We start from the raw sequence: 17,396 nt of genomic DNA, 5'->3' as shown, positions 1-17,396 counted from the left end.
CTATCGCTACCTCTACGTCGCTGTGGACAAGTTCACCAAGTGGGCCGAGGTGGAAGCTGTCCGCACAATCCCGGCAGGCTCGGTAGTCAAGTTCATCAAGGGCCTCGTGAGCCGGTTTGGGGTGCCTAACCGCATCATCACTGACAACGGTTCGCAATTCACCAGTAATCTTTTCAAAACGTACTGTGCTAACCTTGGAACGCAGATATGCTACGCTTCGGTAGCACACCCCCGGAGCAATGGCCAGGCTGAACGAGCCAATGCGGAGGTCCTGAGGGGCCTCAAGGCCAGGACCTTCAAGAAGAAGCTGGAGGCCTGTGGTAGGGGCTAGCACGACGAGCTCTAGTCCGTGCTATGGTCAATCCGCACGACAGCGACCAAGCCGAATGGCGAGACCCCGTTCTTCCTCGTCTACAGAGCGGAGGTTGTTCTCCCTCACGAGGTCAGACATCGCTCCGCACGGGTCTTGGCATTCGACGAGGCTCGGCAGGACGCCATGCGGGGGACGGATCTCGTGCTGGGGGAGGAACGATGTCGGGAAGCCGCACTGCGAGCGGCAAGGTATCAACAGGCGCTACGACGATACCACAGCCGCAACATCCGCCCCAGGACCCTTAAGGTAGGGGATCTCGTGCTCAGAAGGGTTCTCTCCAGGGAGGGGCTGCACAAGCTCTCTCCCATGTGGGAGGGCCCGTTCAAGGTTGTTCATGTTTCCAGGCCTGGCTCCGCGCGCTTGGAGACTCCGGAGGGAGTACCCATCCAGAACCCATGGAACATTCAACATCTCCGGAGGTTCTACCCCTGAGTGAAGCCGCTGCATTTTGGAAAAGGCCCAGTGCCTGTGAAGAAGGCGAATGCCTGTGAAGCCGCTGCGTTTTGGAAAAGGCCCGGTGCCTGTGAAGAAGGTGAATGCCTGTGAAGCAGCTGCGTTTTGGAAAAGGCTCGGTGCCTGTGAAGAAGGTGAATGCCTGTGAAGCCGCTGCGTTTTGGAAAAGGCCCGGTGCCTGTGAAGAAGGCAAATGCCTGTGAAGCCGCTACGTTTTGGAAAAGGCTCGGAGCCTGTGAAGAAGGCGAACGCCTGTGAAGCTGCCGCGTTTCAAGAAAGGCCTGGTGCCTGTGAAGAAGGCCAATGCCTGTGAAGCTTGCCGCCCGTGACACTCTCACGTAATAATGAGTGGGGTTGTACACGCCCCGGAGTCTCCGGAGTGCCGCCCTCGGGCCTCGGGGGCTCCCACCCACGCCCAGTGGTAGCACTTAGCTCCGCGCTGGTGAAAAGACGTCGAAGACTAGAATAGGTGCCGGACGCGGCTTTCCCATTTGCTTTCCGCAGTTGGCTTGTTTATTCCCGTTTGAAGTTTTTATTGGAGTTGCTGACGTTCCTGGCTTGTGGCTCTTTGTCTTTCTCGCTCGCTCGCCTCGTTTTCTCTTGCGAAGTCTTGCGAGGTAGGATCGCGGGCGCCCTCGCGAGTGTTTTCTGCCCCGATCGTTTGGAGCTTTCCTATCCGAGTCCTCTGCAGGAGCACCCCTCCCAGTCTGTGCCCCACGGGCATCGCGACACGAGCGCAGGACCTGGGCCGATCGCCCCCACAGCTAAGACCATAAGTTACCCCTCCTACTGATCCTTGCAGGGCACGAAGCGCACAAGGAGGCCAACTGCCATGCACCACGATCGCAGGTAATCATGAACGGTTTCTCTGCATGCAGGGACTTAGCAAGTCATGTGGTCGCCGAGGCGTCATAGGGAAGCGCAGTCGCCCATGTCCAATCAATCGCCACGCGGCGCCCAAGGCCACAGGCTGATAGGGCCTGCGGCGCTTCGCGCTTGCCCTTTCATTTTCCTACTAGGCCAAGCCCGGGCGCGCCTTGGGCCCGGGGGCTACTGTCGGCGTTCTGGGAACGGGGGTCCCCAGACTTTCCTGCCTGCGGCGTGGCTCAAGCGGGGCCCAGCGCGGCCCATCTTCATCAGCTCAAGCTCAAAGACCCTCGCGAGGGGCCAAGCCTCGCGGGGCGGATGACAGGAAGCTTCCTCAGAGGCAGCCTCATCAGGCAGGCTCGCGAGGAGGCGGAGGGATCAAGGCAAGGGCACCTCGCGAGGAACCCGTGATGCAAGCCATGACGATCGAGACCAGGCGGGCGCCGGCCTGCGCAGTGTCCTTGTTTCCCCTTTGGTGCAAAGGGGGCAAGCACAGGCCAAGGCATCAGGCAAAGGTTACCATTCTGGTGCAACGAGACCAAGACCAGTCGGACGGCAGGACGGAGGTCACCGTGGAGCCCAAGACAGCGTCATCGCCAGTGCTTTTGGCAGCTGAAGACCACCTTTGGTCAGGATAACTTGTACTAGATGTTCCCCTTCGAAATGGCCAATTGTTGGCGCCCTTCCCGCTCATTATTTGGGGAGAGGCCCAGGGCCTCTATAAATAGAGCTAGCCACCACAGAAGGAGGGGACGGCTGGAAATCTGGTAGAACCATAGCAGTGAGAGAGGAAGAGGCAACTGAACTCACCCTAGCAGTTCATCGCACCAGCTCAAGAACACCTCTCACGAGGCTATTCTTCCCTTGTACTGTCCATCATCAGCCCCAGAGGCAATCCACCACACCACACACTGGAGTAGGGTATTACACCACAACGGTGGCTCGAACCAGTATAAACATCGTGTCTCTTGTGTTGTTCATCATTTTCATCTTAGTTCGCACGAGAGGATCGGACGTAGATCGGTAGGGGAGAGATCTCCGCGCGCACCCCAGTGTTTGAACCTCAAGGGTCTGCCGGAACCCGAAACCTGACAGTCGTGTCTTGCATATTACTTTGCCTGCTCCTTCCTTCTTTAATTTCTAGGAAAAACTTAGACACTTCATATTAGAAGAGGAGGTCGAGGAGTACGAGAGGGCGGTAGAGACCGCTCGCCTTGAGGAAGCAGCATGCCAAGCAGTGGCGGCTGCATATCAATACAACCCAAACTTCGACTATGGGTATTACCCCGACTACCAGGGACCACAGACCCACTTAGGCTAAAAGCCTAAGCTTAGGGGAGTACGTATCTCTCACTGACATTACATTCATGTATTGCACTTTTCATTCCAGTTGTCGGTGTTCATCCTTTTTCGTTGTATATCCATGTTAGTTTTATTTTTGCTTTCTTCTTATGTGTTTGAAAATTTCTAAATCCCAAAATATTTCTTGTTTCTTTTTTATTTTATTCTTGTTTAGTAGTTTGTAGTATTAATAGAATACCCAAAAAGATTTCTCGTTCTTCTTTTACTTGTTGGGAGTTTTCCCATGTAAATAGTTTTTCCTCGTTTTTATTTTCCTTCAATTTACTTTCCTTGAGAAAAACAAAAACTCCAAAAAATATTTCAGTGTGTTCCTCTTAATTTCTTTTCTTTCCTTTGGGTTGTAGAGAGGAGAAGACCACGATGAACATGTTGAGTCCACGGCAGAGTCCAGCTTAGTCCACGGCACACTTGTACTATTATTATTTTCATATCATTCAGTCATGCAAGTGAAACACAATAATGATGATGATTCAATGAAGTGAATGAGGTGAAGAAAAGCTGGTATGAACTCATTTTGTTTTTGTTTTTGTAAATATGTTAGCTCACCGCTCCTGATCACTACAAAAAAAATACACTTCCATGATGATACGTGTTTGTCACAGTAGGTCGCGTTTTTTGTCATGCATGTACATCCATGAAAAATTTATGACAGAATGAAGATAGTCATACCTGTGCTGTCGTAGAAGTGTTCCATGACATTACCAAAATTATCATCACGAAAGTGTCCACTTCCATGACGATAAATCGCGCGTCACAGAAGTGCTTTCGTCAAGGGTGACCGACACGTGGCATCCACCGTAACGGAATGCCGTTAAGCTATCGGGTCGGGTTTTGGATCCGATAACCCGTTAACAGCCCCGACCAATGGGGATTTTCCACATGTAAAATCATCATTGGCTAGAGGAAACACGTGTCGGCTCATTGTCGGGACAGATGTCATCCACTCACTGGACAAAAGCCGCCTATGATACATCGACACGTGGCACGGCCCAACAAGTTTAAATGGGTCGGCCCAACTAAAGGCCCACAAGATTTTGCGGACCATAATGGGCCGGCCCAGCTGAAGGCCCACGAGATTTTGTGGACCACAATGGGCTGGCCCAGCTAAAGGCCCACAAGATTTTGCAGCCCATAATGGGCCGGCTCAGGTAAAGGCCCACAAGATTTTTGTGTGCCATAATGGGCCGGCCTAGGTAAAGGCCCACAAGATTCTTGCGGATCATAATGGGTCGGCCCAGCTAAAGGCCCACGAGATTTCGCCGACATTAATGGGCCGGCCCAGCTGTAAGCCCACAAGATTTTGAGGACCCTAGTAGGCCGGCCCATTAACTGCCTGCCATGTTTTGGGCCAAATGCCGGCCCATATTTGATCCGGTCCATTAATGGCCTGCCACGCTCCGGGCCTAATAGTGGACCATATGAGATCTGGCCCGTTAAAGGCCTACCACGTTCTGGGCCAAATTATGGCCCAGATCAGGTCCGGCCCTTTAAGAGGCTTTGGGCTCAATTATGGCCCATATCAGATTCGGCCCGTCAACTAGACACTATGCTTTTGGGCCCACTTGCTAAAGGCCCACTTAGTAATTTGGCCTGATATTAGTTTTGCCCTGTTAAGGGCCCGTTTAACATTTCAGCCCTATATTAATTTCAGCCTGTTAAAATCCCGTCATATAGTTGGGCCTAACTACGGCCCGGTTTGCATCCGGCCTGCTCGCAGCCGATATCTGATTGGGCCAAACAAGGATCGGGACAATTTTTTGGCCAGTTAAAAGCCCGTGATTTGATTCGCACAATCATGGGCCGGGTTACATTTCGGGCTGCTGCCGTCCTGTGAGCTGTTCGGCATGTTTCAGGCCCAACCTACATCATGATTGCATGACGGCCCGATTATGTACCGTAATTTTACGGTTTGGCCGGTTTACTGCGAAGGCAAGATATATATACAGTAAAATAACTGCAGCATCGTGAATAAGAAAAAACCTAGACTATACAATAAAGAAATTACGGCATATTACATCCACTGGGCATCAAAGTTCGCCACTATGATAACAAAGCACAAGCAGACAGCAGATTACATACACTGGGCATCAAAGATCGCCACCAGTGCAAATAAACACGCCGACAAAATAATATACAAAACCGACAGCACTTCAATAGAGTTCAAGAAAGGTTAACCTTGCTGGGGAGCTGCAGTGCAAGCAGCTGAGCAAGATGATGAGACTGCGCTTGTTCAACACTTATATCTTCCTCACTCTGAAAGATAAACAAGCAGACAGATGACAGGTTTTGTACATAAAAGTATCAGTGCTGACAATTCATCACATTTCTTACTGACGAATAAAGTGACACACTTTAAATTTGCATTAACACAATATGGTATTGTTCAGGTCAAGACATGGCAGGAAATGACATTGTGAAGGAGTTGGCAGCTTCACGACACCACTGGATTACAGATCAAGAACTCATAAGTATCAATGGTTAGTGTGCTGTCAATTTATACCATTTCAGATTGGCAAATAAAGAGACGGTTTAAACAATAGTAGAATGATATGACATTGTTCATAGTTAAGACATTGCAGAATATGACATTGTGCTGTAGTGGGTAGGTTCACCACACCACTTGATTACGGATGAAGAACAGAAGCATACATGCAATGCAAAAGAAGATCACTTGCTCTGTATAGTTTAATTTGCATGGTATGAAGAAGGAACTTGGTTGTACAACTGAAAACTTAAATTGAGAAAGGACAAACTTTTGTTTATGAACTACATATAATAAACTTTAAACAAGCAATTTGATGCAAACACCAAAAATAAACAGCTGTTGCAGTCATGCCTAACCAAATATATACAACAAAGTTTGAAGGATTGAGATGGACAAACTTACATTATTGGTGAAGACAGGCTCTATAAAGGCCTTGTCCATGCTGATGGGGGTGCAATTCAAGAAGTTTAGCACAGAATCTTCTTCAAAAGCATTGCCTTTATTCTACATTTTGTTAAGAGTAAATATAGATGTGATAATATACGAAAAAATGGAGAATATTTAAGATAAGATGAAGAGTGATGCTACATAACCAAGTAGCTATAAATGTAAGTGCAGCGATACAGGCAGAAGGTACAGCCAAGAGCAATGCACAGCTAAACTTCTTCAGTACCAACCTTATGGTAAGAGTAAATATAGATCTGATGTGTAGAAAATGGAGGGCAAATGAAAATAAGCTGCAGAGTGATGGTACATGAACAACTACCTGTCATTATAAGTACACTGATAAAGGACAGCATGTACTTACAAGAACAATGTAGAGCTAAAAAACATTGGCATTGGATATATTTTACACTAATGTAACCATTCATACAGATTAGATAATTTGGAGCGAACAATTGATAAGCAAGCTATCATGCATACTGCTGTCAAATAATGAACCAGGTATGTATGCAAGTACAGTGATACATGACAACAGGTACTAACAAGAGCAAAGCAGCGGGCAGCATATTTGCGATATCCTGTCGTTCTTGTCAAACCAGAATTCTTCTTCGAGCAGATTTCCTGCAAAAAAGATCCGTAAGGCACATGCGGAAAAGTAGAAGTTCAAATTTTCATGTGATTTCATAGACAGTACCTCATCCTGGGAATGAGACCAGTGCATAACAAGGTTTTTCCATTCAATGTCTTCTAAATTTAGCACAGGAGACTTCACCGGAAATACATTTATAGACTTGCCATCAAAGTGTGATTTCCTCAGGTAACACTGATACTGCTGCAATGCTTCCTCGAAAAGCACAAGAAAGCTTTGCTCGTCATGACTATCCAGATTGACCCTCGCCATGGGCCGCCGGCTGAACCACCGGCCCCAGCACCTTGTTCCTCCGCCACCCCCACCCCCGCCCCCACCCGCGTTGAGTTTTCTTCGTTCGAGGAGGCTCCACCACCGCCCCCCACAACCACCGTCCCCACCCGAGCCCCTTCGATCGCACCGGCGAACTCCGGCGAGCTCTGAAAAATCGACTGACCCAATTTTGAAATTTAGTCTACTGTGATTTAGCTAGTGTGGAATATAAAAGGGGAAAACCATAAGCATTGCGAGTATGGTGTTGAGCGTGCCATGGCGGATCTGAAGGTGCAAACCGGACAAAGGCAACTTCGCAACCGAGACAAGAAATCAGAGTAAAGCAGTGGCGATCTATTTTCTTGCTGCGATAAATAAGTTGAGCAGATACGAAAGAGTACCGCCTCTGGTGCGGCGCCATGTACACATCTGCTGAGAATTTGACGGTGTTGCGGTAGCGCCGGCAAGGTGGACGATGGCGGGGATGAAGTGAGAGGACGGGATGCAAGGATCCCGGTCTGAAGCCGTGGATGAGAGAGGTTGATCTCTTGTAATGGACGGCGGCATCGGGGTATCAGCTCCGGCATGGTGGAGGAGGACGGCGGTGGATGGGGTGGCGGACGGCGGCGGACGGAGGAGGGTGGGGTGGAGAGGGTGTTTTGGCGCCCACGGAGTACGAACGGGGAAAAGGGAGATAGAGAGGAAGGGGGAACCATGTATTCAGGGCGCGCTTGTCTCAAATGCGAGGAAATTTACAAACTTAGCCCTCGTTTCAAATTTCTACTACATCACAGCAACACTACTCGGTTGGGGATAGGACGGTAATCTCGCATACACTGAATATTTGCCGGCGAGAGTTTGTTTTTGGCGCCCACCGTGTATGAATATGAATCGGGGAGGGAGTCGATTTCGGCCAAGGACACACTGTGTTTTGGCGCCCACCGTGTATGAATACGGGTGAGAGGCGGTTACGTCACGTTTGGGTGAAATTACAAACCTACCCCTATCGAAACCTATAGAAATCCAGCATATAGGCTTTGCGTGGCAGGGATAGGCAGTAGTGATTTCCATCTCGCAGATTTTGATTTCGGGCAGTTACTGCGACTTTCCCCGCTTCGTTCAAATTTTGCAGAGTGCACGTTTACCGTGACAACTCAATTCGAATCCCGTTTGTATTCTATTTTTTTCGGGCGGGATCCATTTTCAATTGGAATTACATTCTATATACATCATTTTTTTATATATACTTTCAAAAGCACAACACCATTTATACATAAATATGGTTTACAAATGGCATGATCTCAGATTCATAAGGTTGTATCCATCAATTTGGATTTTCAAATATTTGAAACCACTTTATGTTGAAATCCAATGTATGCATTCCTCGCTAATTGTCTCCAATTAATGTGTGTTTCATGCGGGTTTTTTTTACTTCTCAAACATGTATAATGTGTTTCACACATGCAACATATAGTGTAATCCTGTTTAGACATTAATTGCATATAAACCATGCATTGTTTGTAATTGAATAATCTATGGATCACCAATATTGATAAACTATATAACATTACACGTGTGCCCAAATTCAAATGAATATGCATGTTTGATACACCAATTTGCGTTATGATATTATCGATGTCGTGATCTCCAGTTTAAACATTTGAATCCCCTTTAATCCAGATATTCATCTCATATAGCTATCACTCATGCTTATATAGGACTATCTCTCTGGACCTATACACGTTCATCGTCTCTCAGGTATCTCTCGTGCTACCTGTATGTCGACAATGATCTTTTATCTTCGTAACACACTGATGGTACTCTCTCCCTCGAACTTCATCACTCTATCTCTCTCTAAGTATATCTCGCTCCATGCTATGTGTCTCTAACTATGATTCTCCATGTGGAATCTCTTTCTCTCACACAAACACAAAACTTTGTCTCCCGGGGTCTCATTTCTCTCTACTATTCCCATGTGTGCCACTCGCACAGCCCTCATACAGAGATGTCTTTCGCTCCTTAGATATGAGAACCTACGACTCTTCCTCTTCAATATCTCTTTCTCACACACAAACACAAACTCTGTCTCCCAGGGTCTCATATTTCTCCATTGTTCTCTTGTACGTCGCTCACACACACCCTCTCTCCCTAGAGATATCTTGCGTTCCCTCGTATGTCTCTCTAGCTATCACTCTCGCTGTGAAATATCTTCCTCTCTCGCAGACATAAAACTCCATCTCTCTGGATCTCTCTCTGATATTTGTTTGTATGTGACTCACATGCACCCTCTCTCTATCTCTCTCACACCCACACACATAACTCAGCCTTCTGATCCACTTGACTCCTATCTCTAACGCGCACTAGCTAGCATCTTTATCTTTCTATTTATCCGTTTCTCCATCAACCTTCTTTCTCGCCCTCACTCTTGATTCCTATCACGCACACTACATATGTTTCTCTCTACATGCAGTCAAGTGCCCTCTCACACACATATATAACTTCACCCTTTGAACCACCCGACGGTCATCTCCAACACCCAAACTAGCAGATGTCCCTCTAGCTAGCATCTCCATCTCTGTATCTATCTGTAGTTTCTCCGTCAACATTTCTTTCTCGCACGGAGTCTTGCTTCCTATCACCCACACTATATATGTCTCTCCATACATATGCATTTATAGGTTGGTCTCTTTTGCACAATCGTTGCGCCTCACTCCCTCTGCTCGCCATAGATGCATGCTCCAGCCCACGCCACTATCTCTTAAAGACAAAAACACATGCTCAATTGTCGGGACTTCTTCCATGCATTCTCACATGCATGCATATTGTCATACCGATCCATCTCTCCCATGTCGTTGATCTTATGACTTATGTCTTCTTTCTTTTATCTCGATCATGCGCGCGCGCACACACACACACATCCCACGTATACATGTATACCTCTCACACATGCACGTTCAAGGTCTCTATGTCTCCATACGTAGTTAATTACCCTCAATCCTAACGCCACATCGAATCGTTCTCCTCTTTTGTGCACATAACTTCCGCCTGGATGGGTAAAATACACACTCACACTTAACAATCTCCTTCTTGTAGGATCGAAAGTATGTCTAGAGGGGGGGTGATTAGACTACTTGACCAAATAAAAACTTAACCTTTTCCCAATTTTAGTTCTTGGCAGATTTTAGCTAATTTAGGACAAGTCAAGCAATCATCACATAATTCAAGCAAGCATGCAAAGAGTATATAGGCAGCGGAAAGTAAAGCATGCAACTTGCAAGAATGTAAAGGGAAGGGTTTGGAGAATTCAAACGCAATTGGAGACACGGATGTTTTTCCCGTGGTTCGGATAGGTGGTGCTATCCTACATCCACGTTGATGGAGACTTCAACCCACGAAGGGTAACGGTTGCGCGAGTCCACACAGGGCTCCACCCAAGGGTAACGGTTGCGCGAGTCCACACAGGGCTCCACCCACGAAGGGTCCATGAAGAAGCAACCACCCACAAAGGGTCCACGAAGAAGCAACCTTGTCTATCCCACCATGGCCATCGCCCACACAGGACTTGCCTCACTAGCGGTAGATCTTCACGAAGTAGGCGATCTCCTTGCCCTTACAAACTCCTTGGTTCAACTCCACAATCTTGTCGGAGGCTCCCAAGTGACACCTAGCCAATCTAGGAGACACCACTCTCCAAGAAGTAACAAATGGTGTGTAGGTAATGAACTCCTTGCTCTTGTGCTTCAAATGATAGTCTCGCCAACACTCAACTCTCTCTCATAGGATTTGGATTTGGTGGAAAGAAAATTTGAGTGGAAAGCAACTTGGGAAGGCTAGATATCAAGATTCATATGGTAGGAATGGAATGTCTTGGTCTCAACACATGAGTAGGTGGTTCTCTCTCAGAACATATGAGTTGGAATGGTGTGTGTGTTCTGATGGCTCTCTCATCGAATGAGAAGGAGGTGGAGGGGTATATATAGCCTCCACACAAAATCCAACCGTTACACAGTTTTCCAATCTCGGTGGGACCGAATCAATAAACTCGGTCGGACCGAAAATGTAAACCTAGTGACCGTTAGAGATTTTCGGTGGGACTGACATGCAACTCGGTAGGACCGATATGGTTAGGGTTTGGGCATAACGTAATCTCGGTGAGACCGATTACACAAACTCGGTGGGACCGAATTTGGTAATTAGCTAACCAGAGAGTTGGTCAGGCAAACTCGGTGGGACCGATTTGCTCTTTCGGTGAGACCAAGTGGAACTCGGTGAGACCGAAAAGTTACAAAGGGGAAACACTGAGTTTACATTGCAATCTCGGTGGGACCGATTCGCTCTTTCGGTGAGACCAAAAAGTTACGAAAGGGAAACAGAGAGTTTGCAACCCCATCTCGGTGAGACCGAGATCCCTATCGGTAGGACCGAATTGCTAGGGTTTGGCAGTGGCTAATGACAAGTGAAACTCGGTGGCGCCGGATAGGAAGAATCGGTAGGACCGAGTTTGGCTTAGGGTTTAGGTCATATGTGGATATGAGAAAGTAGTTGAGGGTTTTGGAGCATATCACTAAGCACATGAAGCAAGAGGCTCATTAAGCAACACCTCATCCCTCCTTGATAGTATTGGCTTTTCCTAAAGACTCAATATGATCTTGGATCACTAAAATATAAAATGAAGAGTCTTGAGCTTTTGAGCTTGAGCCAATCCTTTGTCCTTAGCATTTTGAGGGTTCCACTTTCACATCCATGCCATGCCAATCATTGAGCTTTCCTGAAATAATCATCTTGGAATAGCATTAGCTCAATGAGCTATATGTTGTTATGAATTACCAAAACCACCTAGGGATAGTTGCACTTTCAATCTCCCCCTTTTTGGTAATTGATGACAACATATAGATCAAAGCTTCGAAAAATGATAATAAGCATGAAGTATATCGTCGCTTTGAGAAGTATGTGATAAGTAAGAGCTCCCCCTAAATTTGTGCATATTTAAAATTTGCTTTGGACTGCAAATGCACAAAGAGTTAGAGTCATGGGTTACTCTTCCATGTCACATACATCTTGGTGGAGCGCTCAAAATGATAAGAATGAAATACATGCACACATCACCAAGAAAAGTGAATGATCACACAAGATAGATAGGATAATAGTATTAAGCAAGCATTAAGTGTAGCTTATGATCAAACACATGATCATCAATGTCTCACAAATAATGACGTAGTATCTCAAGCACTCAAAAGCAAACAAGTTTGAAAAACCACCAAATAAAGCAAGAGAGAAAAGCAACACTCTCTCTCTCGAAGCCTATGATCTATACATCTTCTCCCCCTTTGGCAACAAGTTACCAAAAAGTTCCTAGAAAATGCATACTGCTAAATCGACGCTCAGGCTTGATCTTCAGGTGGTGGTGGAGTCCGGATCACTCCAAGGACGAAGGCTTCGGTAGATGCTGAAGTAGTCGCTGGAGTTGGAGCTGAAGTAGATGCTGGAGCTGAGGCTGTAGCTGGTGCTGAAGTGGTGGCTCCGGTGTCAGCAACTGGCACGGCAGATGACCTCGGGCCTCGTGGCACTCTGGAAAAGGCATGAGTGGTAGTCCTGCCTCTCCTCTCCTGCATGTCCTCCTGGAGCTGCTCCACTGTAGACTGAACTTCCGTTACTTTGACATCCAAGTCATAGAACTTCTGTTCCATGATTCTCTCTAGGCTCTGCTGATTCTGAGTGAGGGTGGCCAGACTTTGCTCAATCCTCAGCGTGGATGCAATCAAGTAACCAAGCTGCTCTTGTTTAGTCTTCAAGAAATACTCAGATGCCTCCTCTTGAGTTGGCATCTTGGCAGCTTTCTCCTTCCTCGCCTTCTCCTTCTTTGCGTATGCTTGGGCAGATGATGGCTCGTTCTCAGTCATGACAACTTGACTGTCCTCGAAATCTGGACGGATGGGCAGGTGTTCCTTGTCCAATAGATATATGCTCGTGCCCATCTTGGAGTTGATGAGCTCCTGAATTTGAGGGGCATATCCGCAGCTCCTCTTCTGATCTGCTGCAGTCCTCTTGATAGTTTCCACTATGAGGCTCATCACCTTGAACTTCTGAGGCACATCAAACACATGTAGCAAGTTGATGGCATGGCCTCTGATCATCTTGTGATCTCCAGACTTGGGCAGTAAGGTGTGCCTTAGTATCCAATTGATCGTAGGCAGTCCTGATAGAAGGTAATGCACAGACCCAAATTTGAAGGTGTCAAGAGCTTCCTTGGGAATTTCCTTGTACATATTGGACATGGAGTTATGGTCCATCTTCTTCTTGGCATATATGTCCATGTCATCATCATGCTCCTCTGGGGCATTAATCAACTTCGCCCATTCCTCAACAGTGGATTGGTACCTCGTACCCTCAGACATCCATGTGATCCTCCCATCTGGATAAAAGTGTGTCGTGGAGTAGAACTGCATGATAAGCTCCTCGTTCCACTTTGTGAGCTTCTGCCCAACAAAGTCAGCTACTCCACAAGCTATGAAGCTGTCTTGCAATCCAGGATAGTGCTCCTCATTGTCCTTGATATATTCCCAGTCGACCCATCTCATATCACATACAATGGGCTTCTTATCTAGCAGCACAGTCTCATAGAAATCTTGCTGCTCCTTGGTGTGAAATCTGTAGTCCACTGTTGTCCTTCTCCTTGAAGCATATGGGTCTGCTTCTCTCCATTTCCTCAGCCCTGAATCTCTCCTGAGCTTCATGTCCTCAGCCACAGGATGAGCATCGTTGTGGTCTAGGATCTTGGGCTTTAGCTTTCTCAGGACATTCTCTTCCTCTTCTTCAGCAACAGTCTCAGGCACTGGGGCCTTGTTCTTCTCAGCTGTAGGAATGCTCCTTGTATTTCTCTTAGGCTTTGGCTTTGGAGCTGGCTTGGCCTTGGAAGCAGCTCCCCCTGATTTTATGGCATCTCCCATTAGCTTGGGTGCCTTGGGCGCTGGTGCAGCTACCTCTTCTTCCTCTTCTTCTTCCATGATGGAAGCTTTGCCAAGCACTCTAGCCACTGTCTTCTTCACCCTTTCCTTTCTTTTCTTGCCCTCAGCTGCAACTGGCTCTATGGGCTTCTCAGTTGACATTCTGGCCTTTGACATTGGCTGTCTGCCTGCTGGCCTTTTGATTTTCAGACCTGGCTTAGTGCCTTGAGCTGGCTCAACTCTCTTGGAAGTGGCCTCTTCCTCTTCCACATAGTCCTCATCTTCAGAATCTGAAGTATTCTTCTTCCTTTGTCTCGTGGCAGCCTTTGGCAAGTTGCTAGGAGTGCTCCTGCTGCCTTCATCAGATGAACTGGAGGGACTAGTGCCCTCACTCATCACCACTTGCTGCTCTGACATATTTTGGCTATCACTTTGATCAGACATGCTGCAAACTGACTGCTGACCCTGTGAATAGATTATAGATGAGATAGAAAAGATGAGCATCACAAAATGCAGAGATTTTTGCAAAAGAATGATCCAAAAACTTAGTTTTAGTTTCCCACTGAAATCATCTCGGATCTACCGATTTTCAAACTCGGTGATACCGAAGCAGTTTTGGAACCTAAACTAGTGAACTCGGTAGGACCGAGTCACAGTTCGGTGGCACCGAGACTGCTAGGGTTTCACTGAGTTCAAAAATCGGTCACACCGATAAGTAATTCTCGGTCAGACCGAGTCTCACTTGTGCAATGGCATAAGCCAAATCGGTGGGACCGAGTTTTTCAACTCGGTGGGTCCGAGATAGTTTTGGCGGAAACCTAAACCTAGAATTTTCGAATCAAACCTAATCTATGAGCGTTTTGACTGGATAGGAGTGTTTCAATCGTGGCTAGAATCAATATGATCACAATGTGCTAGGAATCAGATTGGGGAATAGCACAAAGATCAAGTCCATACCCTAGTTCGGCGGGGACTTGCTACGGCGGCAACGGCGGGGCAGAATTCCCGTTGACGGCGACGGAGACCAGCAACTGGAGGCGGCTGGCGGCGAGAAGACGATCCGGAGACCACGAGGGCAGAGCAGGCTATCGCACGGGCGAGGGGTTCGGAGAAATTTCCAAAATTTTGCCGGTGACTATATATAGCCTGACCCTGTCGGTGTGACCGAGTGGAACAACTCGGTGGCACCAAGATTCATAACTGCAAGCAGTTACTGAAACTCGGTGTGACCGAAATGTTCAAATCGGTTGCACCGAGATCGAAAACCTAGATCAACTTAATGATCTCGGTAGGACCGAAAGTGGAGTATCGGTCAGACCGAGAGTCATAAAGAGGTTTTGGAAGTTTAAGTCTATGACGAATCGGGGACTCCGAGCGCTCCTCACACAGAGTGGTTCGAATCTGACTTGATCAAATTTTGTGATGCAGCATGAATAGAGTTTGAGACGAGAAAAGCATAGATAGCTAGAGGAGGTTCTTAGGCATTCTTGTCCATCCACTTGGCAAAAGAAGATAAAACCAAACAATCAAAACAACAAGTGGATGTCCTCGAATGAGTAAAATATGCAACCAGCATGCTCACACAATAAGATGGCAAATGAAATATGTGACAAGGCATGCACAACCAATTCTAGCATCTATCAAGCAATTTGCGATGACTAGGTCATCTATATATGAGTATATTGACTTAGGAGTCAAGTGAGAACACTTGATCATAGGTCATACTCATCGTTTAAGCTCAAGTGGGGTTACCACTTTTACATAAAGCATTGTTTTGTTCACATCTTTAGAGTTGCTTTAGCTCAAGTCTTAGAGTAAAGCTCCCCCTAGATGTGATATCCCCCCTAAGAGGGATGAACTAACCTTGGGTTTGGTCAATGATGACTTCATGTAGATATTGAAGATGTGGATGCTCAATGTTGATGTAGATCTCTTGGAGCTATCCATTTGAGTGAATTGCACTTTCAATACCTACATGGGTTAGTCCCACAAGGAGCAAACAAGGATATCCATAGACATAGAGTGATGCACACAAAGATGATGTCCATGAAAACTTTTAGATTACCTTGTCCCTTGTCTTACCAACAAGAGGGTTTGTGACTCCTTGAACTAGTGCAAGATGTGGAAGTTGATTGCACTTGTTCTTGCCAAAATGATAAGAGTGAAGTACGTTGGCGGAGTCACCCTCAAGAACTCTCTAGTTCTTCTTCTTTTGGATCCACATCATCTTGATGGGAATCCTTGGAGTTGTAGTCGTACTTGATGAAGTGGAACTTGAAGTAGTCTTGGGAATCCACTTGACTAAGGTCTTTGGAGCTTCTTCAAATGCGTCAATTTCCTCTTGAAGCTTGTCCTTGCCTTTTTGCTTGTAGTCTTGTAGTGGAAGATCATCTTGAGTTTGTGTCCCTTTGAAAGAAGTATGCTTCTCTTGTTGAGGGACAAACTTTGTCTTGGGGTATTGATCTTCTTCCCACTCAACTCCATTGGCATTGAACTTTCGTTCAAAACCAACACCTTGATTCTTCTGGTGCATTCCTTGCTTGCGCACAATTTCCTCGAATTGCTTACTCCCGGCAAGGCTTTTGTACACTCCTTTCTCTATAATTCCCTTCAATAAACTATTTTCTTTCTCAAGTGTAACTTGGCTAAGAGAATCATTAGTGGAATCAAGAGAGCTACTAGAAGTAACAATATTGGATTTAGCATGATCATTGTTACTACTAGAGGAAGAATCTTTCTTGTTCTTGTTACTAGACTTGACTTGAGGCATGTAAGTGGATAAGAGTAAACGCTTGGCAATGTAAGAAGAACTTTTCTTGCGGAGATCATCATTGATTGCCTTTAAGAACTCATGCTCTTGCTCAAGATTGAGCTTTTCAAAGAGTAACTTCTCATGAGCTCTTAAAAGTTCTCGATGATCTTCGAAGATGGTTTCATGAGCTAACTTAGGAGTGTTTAGTTCTTTAGTTAGGGACTCAATCTTCTCCTTATCATTGTCATTCATTTTATCTTGATTAGCATGTTTAATTGACATTTCATCATAGTATTCATCACTAGAGTTGTCAACAAGCAAATCATCACCTAACAAGTCATCTTCATCACTATTGAAATCAACATACTCGGGGTGTGTTACCTTAGGACCTTTGGCCATGAAGCATCTTCCAATTCCTTCATTTGGTGAGTCAAATATGTCGTAGGAGTTGGTTGACACAAGTGCTAGACCGGAAACACCTTCATCTTGAGTATCTTCGGAGCCGGAGTAATAACTTCTCTCGGAGTGGCTGTCGGAGTCGGAGCCGGATATCCATTCACCAACATGAGCTTGATGTCTTCGTCTTGTGTAGCTCCTTGATGATTTTTCCTTCCTTTCCAAATCCTTGCTTCTCCGTGAGTATCTTCGTTCATAATGATCATCTCTACTCCTTCTTTCTCTTGGTGGTGATCCTTTGCTTCTTCTTTTTGGAGAATCTTCTCTTCTCTTGTAGGGAGCCGTACACTCATTCGAATAGTGTCCGGGTCTTCCACAATTGTAGCAGTTTCTCTCTCGACTAGAAGATCTTTTGTCAT

This window comes from Triticum urartu, chromosome 2A, assembly GCF_056163025.1.
Source record: "Triticum urartu cultivar PI428250 chromosome 2A, HENAU_Tu73, whole genome shotgun sequence".
Taxonomy (NCBI): domain Eukaryota; kingdom Viridiplantae; phylum Streptophyta; class Magnoliopsida; order Poales; family Poaceae; genus Triticum; species Triticum urartu.
The sequence above is the reverse complement of the archived record's forward strand: the minus strand, read 5'-3'. Positions refer to the sequence as shown.